The sequence below is a fragment of the Palaemon carinicauda genome, chromosome 34 (genome assembly GCF_036898095.1).
Source record: "Palaemon carinicauda isolate YSFRI2023 chromosome 34, ASM3689809v2, whole genome shotgun sequence".
NCBI classification, from domain to species: domain Eukaryota; kingdom Metazoa; phylum Arthropoda; class Malacostraca; order Decapoda; family Palaemonidae; genus Palaemon; species Palaemon carinicauda.
Window position 1 is genome coordinate 13,402,214 of NC_090758.1, and position 10,000 is coordinate 13,412,213.

Below are 10,000 nucleotides of genomic sequence, written 5' to 3' on the forward strand. Positions count from 1 at the left end.
TCGCAAGAGATTGGCGTCTTCTTTGTGTGTTTACCGGAATTGAAGTATATATATATATATATATATATATATATATATATATATATATATATATATATATATATATATATATATATATATATATATATATATATATATATATACTGCTGTATATATATACATATATATATATATATATATATATATATATATATATATATATATATATATATATATATATATATATATATATATATACTGCTGTATATATATATATATATATATATATATATATATATATATATATATATATATATATATATATATATATATATATATATATATATATATATATATACGCCATAACGAGTCCACTGCAGGACAAAGGCCTCAGACATGTCCTTCCACTCACGTCAGTTTATGGTCTTTCTACGCCAGTCTATACCCTCAAATTTTCGTAGTTCGTCAATCCATCGTCTTCTCTTCCTTCCCCTGCTTCTTTCGCAATCTCTGGGGACCTATTTTGCTATTCTTAATGTCCATCTATTATCTGTCTTTCTCATTATATATCCTGCCCATGTCTATTTCTTTTTCTTACATTTTGTTAAGATATCCTCTACTTCAGTTTTCTCTCATATCCATGTTGCTCTTTTCTGTCTCTTACTGTTATTCCCATCATTATTCTTTCCCTAGCTCTTTGAGTTGTAACTAACTTATGTTCTAAGGCTTTAGTAAGGCTCAAAGTTTCTGGTGCATACCGGTATGTTAATACTGGTAGGACCATATCATTAAATATTTTTCTTTTTAGAGAAAGTGGTCTTTTACCTTTCATAATCAGATTTTTTTCACCAAATGCTCTCCATTCCATGCTTATCCTTCTTTTAATTTTGGTCTTGTGTCCTGGGAAAACACTTATTGTCCATCCTAAGTACATTATTATTATTATTACTGCTAAGCTACAACCCTAGTTGAAAAAGCAGGATGCTATAAGCCCAGGGGCCCCAACAGGGAAAGTAATAGACCAGTGAAGAAAGGAAATAAGGAAAAATAAAATATTTTAAGAACAGTAACAACATTAAAGTGAGTATTTCATATATAAACTATAAAAACTTTAACAAAATAAGAGGAAGAGAAATCAGATAGAATAGTGTGCCTGATTGTACCTCCAAGTAAGAGAACTCTAACCCAAGACAGTGGAAAACCATGGTAGGCTACAGAGGCTCTGGCACTACCCAAGACTAGAGAACAACGGTTTGATTTTGGAGTGTCCTCCTAGAAGAGCTGCTTACCATAGCTAAAGAGTCTCATCTACCCTTAACAAGAGGAAAGTGGCCACTGAACAATTACAGAGCAGTTACCCCTTTGGTGAAGAAGAATTGTTTGGTAATCTCAGTGTTGTCAGGTGTATGAGGACAGAGGAGAATCTGTAAAGAATATGCAAGACTATTCAGTGTATGTGTAGGCAAAGGGAAAATGAACCGTAACCAGAGAGAAGGATCCAATGTAGTACTGTCTGACCAGTCAAAGAATCCCAGAACTCTCTAGCGGTAGTATCTCAATGGGCGGTTAGTGCCCTAGCCAGCCTGCTACCTATATATTCATTAAAAAATTTCTAAAGGTTTGTCCACAACTCTTATTTGTTGTCTCTGCATTTTCATTGAACATTATTTTAGTTTCATATTCATTTTCAATCCTGCATTTTATTGCCATATTCGTTCTGCCGACTTGAATAAATGATGGGATATTATCACTGATATACTGAGGCACTGTTTTCGTAGTGTACGCTACTGTTTATCGTTGGCATGTCTCGTATTGTCGTTCGTGGAAGATTTAGATGAAGTATAGATTACATATCGGTGTATGAATTTTTTTTTTTAGTTATTCATGCGTATGTTCATAACAAGGCTTTTTTAGGGGACCGTCCGCTATGGTGAACAACACTAGGGTTAATATATAACAGAAGAACTTGAAAATATGGAAAATCGAGTTATTATTATTATTATTATTATTACTAGCCAAGCTACAACCCTAGTTGCAAAAGCAAGATGATATAAGGCCAAGGAATCCAATAGGGAAAAATAGCCCAGTGAGGAAAAAAAAACATGTAAATGATGAGAACAATTAACAATAAATTATTCTGAAAAAAGGAATGTCAAAACAGATTTGTCATATATAAACTATTAACAACGTCAGAAGCATGTCGTAAATGCTCTTCAGACGTTTCAGTTAATTATTATTACAAATAATGTGTGTGTGTGTGTGTGTGTGTGTGTGCAAGCAAACGCGCTTGTGCTTCTAGAACACAGCTTGTCTATAATGCAACTTTCATTGAAGGCGATTGTCATAGTTGCGTGAATGTGTTTCCTTCAGGAATCCTCACATTTCCTCAGCTTCTTTAGATTTCCAGGAGTGAGTATAGTGAATAAAATATGAAGATGAGAAATAATCATCGATTATTTAACTAGGGGCTTATGTCTGAAAACTTGAAGAAGCTGGGGAAATTGAGGATTCCTGTAGAAAACGCACTGACTCCACCAAGGCAGTCGCCTTCTATAAAAATTGCATTAGAGAAAAGGTGTATCTCGAACGTATATATATATATATATATATATATATATATATATATATATATATATATATATATATATATATATATATATATATATATATATATGATTCTATTCATACATACTATTACTACTACCAAAGTGATGCATTTCAGGGTTTCGCCCTAACCAAAGAACTCTTCAGGTGGGTTTAGCCTACTTCCAATTTTGCAGGCTTGGTTCCCACGACCTTCTTTTCCTCCCTTGATTCATCATCTCAACAATTCAAAATTCATCAGTAGATTGTCTTATGATAATTGATTGGAAAGAGAAGCAATTTGAAACCTACTTCAGTGTTTTGAGCATTGAACTTACGGGTTTTTATGCCGCGCCAGAGGTTGCCCCTTTATCCTGAAATAGGTTTCAGCCAACTTTAACCATTCCAGCTTGTCTAGTAAAGTACTAGTCAATCTTGATCAATTACAAGCCAAACATCGTTAGGCCAGGCGGTGAAGCCAAGCCTCATTGGGCTAGGCGGTGAAGCCAAGCCTCATTAGGCCAGGCAATGAAGCCAAAACTCGTTAGGCCAGGCGGTGAAGCCAAGCCTCGGTAGGCCAGGCGGTGAAGCCAAGCCTCGGTTGGGCAGGCGGTTAAGCCAAACTTAGGTAGGCCAGGAGGTGAAGCCAAGCCTCGTTAGGCTAGGCGGTGAAGCCAAGCCTCGGTAGGCCAGGCGGTGAAGCCAAGCCTCGTTAGGCTAGGCGGTGAAGCCAAGCCTCGGTAGGCCAGGCAGTGAAGCCAAGCCTCGTTAGGCCAGGCGGTGAAGCCAAGCCTCGGTAGGCCAGGCGGTGAAGCCAAGCCTCTGTAGGCCAGGCGGTGAAGCCAAGCCTTGGTAGGCCAGGCGGTGAAGCCAAGCCTCGGTAGGCCAGGCAGTGAAGCCAAGCCTCGTTAGGCCAGGCGGTGAAGCCAAGCCTAGGTAGGCCAGGCGGTGAAGCCAAGCCTCTGTAGGCCAGGCGGTGAAGCCAAGCCTTGGTAGGCCAGGCGGTGAAGCCAAGCCTCGGTAGGCCAGGCGGTGAAGCCAAGCCTTGGTTGGGCAGGCGGTGAAGCCAAGCTTCGGTAGGCCAGGCGGTGAAGCCAAGCCTTGGTTGGGCAGGCGGTGAAGCCAAGCCTTGTTAGGCCAGGCGGTGAAGCCAAGTCTCGGTTGGGCAGGCGGTGAAGCCAAGCCTCGGTAGGCCAGGCGGTGAAGCCAAGCCTCAGTAGGCCAGGTGGTGAAGCCAAGCCTCAGTAGGCCAGGCGGTGAAGCCAAGCCTCGGTAGGCCAGGCGGTGAAGCCAAGCCTCGGTAGGCCAGGCGGTGAAGCCAAGCCTCGGTAGGCCAGGCGGTGAAGCCAAGCCTTGGTAGGCCAGGCGGTGAAGCCAAGCATCGTTAGGCCAGGCGGTAAAGCCAAGCCTATTATTCTTTTGTCCAAATAGATAGCTATTTAACCATTTCCCCTTAAGCCTAAAAAACTAAAAAAAAAAAAATAAAGTACTATTCCTTTAAAAATATATTTATTCGTTTCACAAACAAAAATATGTGAGGACATCAACTTAACTAAGAGTGCTACCAGGACCAAAACTTCCTCTGCTACCCCTCCCCTCCCGCCTCCCCCCTCCCCCCTTCCTGTTTCAACCCTCCCTCAGCTGCAGCAGCCATTGGATGAGCACCTTTTCAGACAAACCTCGCTCGAAGAGATGTCGCTTGGTTCCTCAGCTGTGGAACTATCTTGCGTCAACCTAGAAGGAGAAGTGTACTGCACACTAGAAGAAAAAACCTAGCTCGTTCCCTCTGCAGATCCGATCTTCTAGATTATTCCCCCAGAACCACCCGAAGGTTGGTATCCGAAAGAATAGATCTAGATATCCGACCATTTGTACACTTGACGAACGTCCTGTACCCGTTCACCAAGGTACATAGCATACTAGAGTCTGCCAGGTTTCTTCTCCCTGCAGAGCCTGTTGTCCTCCAGGTTATTCCAAGAATCTTAATTCCAGCTGGATAGTCAAGCCTTGCATCCCTCAAGTGGGGCAGTCCTTCCAAGTGTCCTCCTTCTAGCTGAGCAGTCACTCAGTCAGGCCTGTGGAATTTGTGTCCGGTACTTGTCCTGAATGGGTTGAGCACAATTATCTGAAGGTTTGGTCCTAGCAAAACTCGGCTAAATCACCTTTTCCTCACAAAATAAACTGAAATTAAATTTCTATGAAAAGAAATTATTTCCATCAGTTCAAAACTTAACAGAAATTTTTTTTTTTATATTTTTTTTTTATCTTTTTTTTAGAATTTTTTTTATATTTTTTTTTTATATCCCTCTTCGGATCAAAGTATTTAATTATCGGTAAGTTCTCAGAAGCCTATCGATATGATTAGCTGCTAATTGAACCTGCTCAATGGTACCATTAATGGTGATTAGATTACTGTATTCGTGCTTTTGTGGCATATTTATGGAGCTGACACCACTCTGCCGGGTGATTGCCATAAGTCTGTTTCCTTCCATTCCATAAATGGCTCTGTGGAACTTCCTTGTGACTTCCAAGTCGACAGTCACATGCCCCTTGAGGTGAAAGTCCCTTGTGGTGTTAGCCCTAACCTTCGCACCTTGGAAGGTGATATGACTGTCCGATCCACCGCAGATTCTCGAGTTAAAGAACCCACCTGTGCTTCCTCCCATTTGGGAGGAGGAGAAGACCCTTTTGGGCTTCTCGGGTTCCAGGTCAAAGGCGATGGGTTTACGAGCAGTTTTCGTCTCCGCAATCTTCTCTTCCTTATCGTCCTCTTCCTTGGAAGTGTCCTTTTGGAGATTCTGCTCTTCCTGGTGGTTGTATTTAACAGGGTCAGCCTCTTTTGAAGCTAGTAGCCATCCCAGCAACTGATCCCCACCAGATGCCCCTCCAACGGCTTCCTCAATCTTCTCCTCATCCTTGGAAGTGTCCTTTTGGAGATTCTGCTCTTCATGGTGGTTGTTGTTGACAAGGTCAATCTGGTCAATCTCTTTTGAAGCTGGTAGCCAGCCCAGCAACTGATCCCCACCAGATGCCCCTCCAATTACTTCCATCTTCTCATTAATAATCACTTTGAGTTCCTCTTTATCTTTCAAGAGATTAGACTCCCTGTTAATTAGTTCATAGTTTTCTTGCCGAAGTTTTTCAAATTTTTCAGTCAGTCTAAGAATTTGTTGGTCCTTCTCAGTTAATTTATTTAAATGATCTCCAATTGTAACCTCCTTATTAGAGAGTTCGCTCTCAAGTTTTTCGTTGGTTAGTTGGAGATCTTGCATCTTGGCTGAGAAATTTTCAGTTTCGATTTCTTGATCCTTTTGAAGAATTTCGATTCTATTGGAGAGAAGTTAAATCTCAGCCTGCAGCTCTTTTTTCTCATCTTTTAGTTTAGATTCCGCCTGGCACTTAGAGTTGATCTCCTCCCAGGCACTCTCCAGTTCTGTGTCCAAAAATTCAATTTGTTTTTCCATCTCTAGTTGAATATTCTTATTCAAATCCATCAGTTCCTCTTCTTCCTTCTTTGTGGACCAGAATTTTCACAATAGGATATTTCCGGCTACAATCATACCTACAACAGCAACACTGAACCAATTACCACCGCTCATTTGGGGAACAATAGTTCCACCCTCAATTCCATTGACAAAGTGTGGGATAAATTTCTCCAGTATTCCAATAGATTTTAGATCAGTCGTAAGCATGTCCAGTTTCCATTCCATAGTTTGGACCTCCAGTTGACACTGCTGAAGATCCTGCCATGATTTCCAGAATCCCCCGACCACTGGGAAGGAGGACAACACTCGTTGGAGGACGGGAACATCTCCGATCCCGCCCTCTGAGTAGTCACTCCTCTTGGGCAGTAGCCAAGAGACCATCCTGAACGCGAAGGAGTTCTGAATAGCCTTCATTCGTCCTTCGAGATCCACGAAATAGCTCTTGCACGCCACCTGCTGCTCCTGAAGACCAGTCGTAATCATCCAAATTTTCCGCCGATTGCTTTCTTCATTGTGTTGATCACTGTTTGGTACTTTCCGAACATATTTAATGAAATCTGTGCTAGATTACCAGATATATCTTTTTCGATCAACCTATATTTGAAAAAAAAGGAAGCAGTGTCCCGAAGACCCTCCGGAGACCCTCCGGAGACCCTCCCAGCTCCGAGTCTCACACGCAGTCATTCCTTGAAGCCTCTGGAGAATTCCCGGAGAATTCTCTCTCTTTCCTTTCTATAACTGAAGACATTCGGACGACGATGGGAAAAAAGCTTCTTTTTGCCATCAAAGTCACTTATGAAGGGATTTTTTTTTTGGGGGGGAAATTTTGAAATGTGTACATTTTCTTCACAAATATTTCAAATATGATTTTTATTATCCTATGTTGTATATATATATATATATATATATATATATATATATATATATATATATATATATATATATATATACAATTTATAAATTGATTGATGGTGATAGCCTTCGCGGCGTCAATGTGTTTCCTGCAGGAATCCTCAGTATTTCCTCGGCTTCTCTGAATTTGGTTTTATGTCTCACTTTTCCCCAAAAGTTGGGGAGAGGACGGGAAGGGTGGTAGAACTATATATATATATATATATATATAGAGAGAGAGAGAGAGAGAGAGAGAGAGAGAGAGAGAGAGCTCTACCACCCTACCTATATATATATATATATATATATATATATATATATATATATATATATATATATATAGCCTGACGTGGTGATGGGGTGATCTATAACTTTAAGGATATATTTAGAGCTGGGAGGGGGGGGGTGATGGGGTGATATAAAGTCTAACGGGGTGTAGCTTGACTGTTTTTTTTTTTCTGTGGGAGCCATTGGGCTTATAGCATATTGCTTTTCCAACTAGGGTTGTAGCTTGGCTAGTAATAATAATAATAATAATAATAACAAAAATAAATAATAAATGTTTTTTTACTGGATATAATAAGCTGGTTGTTTATGGTAACGAAAAATAGATATAAACAGGTGATTATTTCTAAACAATAGCTATTTAATCCATATATAAAGCTGTTTTTTCTAATGTGAAATACATATTAAATTCATACTGAAATTTTATTTTATATAACGAACAACGCCTGGATTTTTTTTTTTTTTTTTTTTTTTTTTTTTGATGAATTTTATAGCTATTTTGCTGTGATTTAGAGTGGAATTGCTTATGAGTTGAAATGATTGTTCGCTTGACAGTTTAAAGTCGGAATGTCTGTCTTTGAAATCAATCTAAATTGATACTAGAGGGGCATTCAGTAGAGCGCAGACCTCCGCCGCGGTATTTAATTTCTCGACCTAACCTTGACCTTTGACGTTAACATGTACCGCTAGAGAGAGTGGTCCTTTAACTGGCCAGACAGTAGTCTATTGCATCCTTCTCTCTGGTTACGGTTCTTTCTCTCTGCCTACTTATACGCCGAATAATCTGGCCTATTCTTGACAGATTCTCCTCTGTCCTCATACACCTGACAACACTGAGATTACTAAACAATTCTTCTTCACTCAAGGGGTTAACTACTCCAATGTAATTGTTCAGTGGCTACTTTCCTCTTGGGAAGGGTAGAAGAGACTCTTTATCTATGGTAAGCAGCTCTTCTAGGAGAAGGACACACCAAAATCAAACCATTGTTCTCTAGTCTTGGGTAGTGCCATAGCCTCTGTACCATGGTCTTCCACTGTCTTGGGTTAGAGTTCTGTTGCTTGAGGGTACACTCGGGCACGCTATTCTATCTAATGTTTCTTCCTCTTGTTTTGTTGAATTATTTAAAGTTTATATATGAAATATTTATTTCAATGTTGTTACTGTTCTTAAAATATTTTATTTTTCCTCGTTTCCTTTCCTCAATGGGCTATTATCCCTGTTGGGGCCCCTGGGCTTATAGCATCCTGCTTTTCCAATTACATCTATCTATCTATCTATCTCTTTAGTATATTTTAAAGATATATGCATGTTTGGGTATATTATTGTGTATATTATAGTATATTTGTGCACATGCGCACATCAGCTAAGGATCAATGCAATAATAGATGAAATCAAATTATCAACACTATTCATTTTATAACTGAATTTCTGTATCATAAAGTGTAAGTAATAATTAATCATATTCCATCAATTGTGTCTATTCCTCTTTATCACAATACCTATATCCTCTTCGGCTATATTTCTTTACCCCTTTTCCCCTCTTAATCCTATATGTATCTAAATTTTAAGTAGTAGTTAATCATATTCCACCATATTTCTCGATTCCTTTTATATTACTATACTTATTTCATCTGCCCTCTTTCTCTCCTCTTATTCCTTTTTGTTTCCCTTTTTATTCCTGTATGTAGCTAAAGTATGCGTATTAATCCTATTCCATCGTTCTTTATTTGTTTTCATTACAAAGTCTATTTCATCTTCTTCCCTTTTTCCCTCTTATTCCATTTTATTTCCCCTCTTATTTCTGAATGTAGCTAAAGTATGAGTAATAATTAATCTTATTTCCATCACTTTTGTCTCTTTTTTTTTTTCATCACAATAACTATTTCATCATCTCATATTTCTCTGTCCTCCTTTCCCCTCTTATTCCATTTTATTTCCCTCTTATTCATAAGTAGCTAAAGTATGAGTAATAATTCATCTTATTTCCGTCTCTTTTATCTATTCCTATCCATCACAGTACCTAGTCCTCCTCCCTCTTTTCCCCTCTTATTCCATGTTATTTCCCCTCTTATTTCTTATTCCTATATGCAGCTAAAGTATGAGTAATAATTCATCTTATTTCCATCACTTTTGTCCATTCCTCTTTATCACGGTAACTATTTCGTATTCCTCTGACCTCTTTTCCCCTCTTATTCCATTTTATTTCCCCTCGTATTTCTATATATAGCTAAAGTATGAGTAATAATCCTATTTCCTAATAATCATATTTCATCACTTTTGTCTATTCTTTTTAATCACAATAACTATTTCATCGTCTCATATTCCTCTGTCCTCCTTTCCCTTGCCTATGTCATTCATGAGTGAACTTTATAATCTCTATAGGTGTATCTGTTGAGTCATTAGCAGCCATTGCCTGGCCCTCCCTGTTCCTAGCTTTGTCGGCGAGTGGCTTGGGAGTTGATCATATGTATATATGGTCAGTCTCTAGGCCTAGGGCATTGTCACTGTCCCTAGTCTCTTCCACTGTCTTGGGTTAGAGTTCTCTTGCTTGAGGGTACACTCAGGCACACTGTTCTATCTAGTTTCTCTTTCTCTTGTTTTGTTGAAGTTTTTATTGTTTATATAGGAAATATTTATTTTAATGTTACTATTCTTAAAATATTTTATTTTTCCTTGTTTCCTTTCCTCACTGAGCTATTTTCCCTGTTGGGGCCCCTGGGCTTATAGCATCCTGCTTTTCCAACTAGGGTTGTAGCTTAGCATTTAATAATAATAA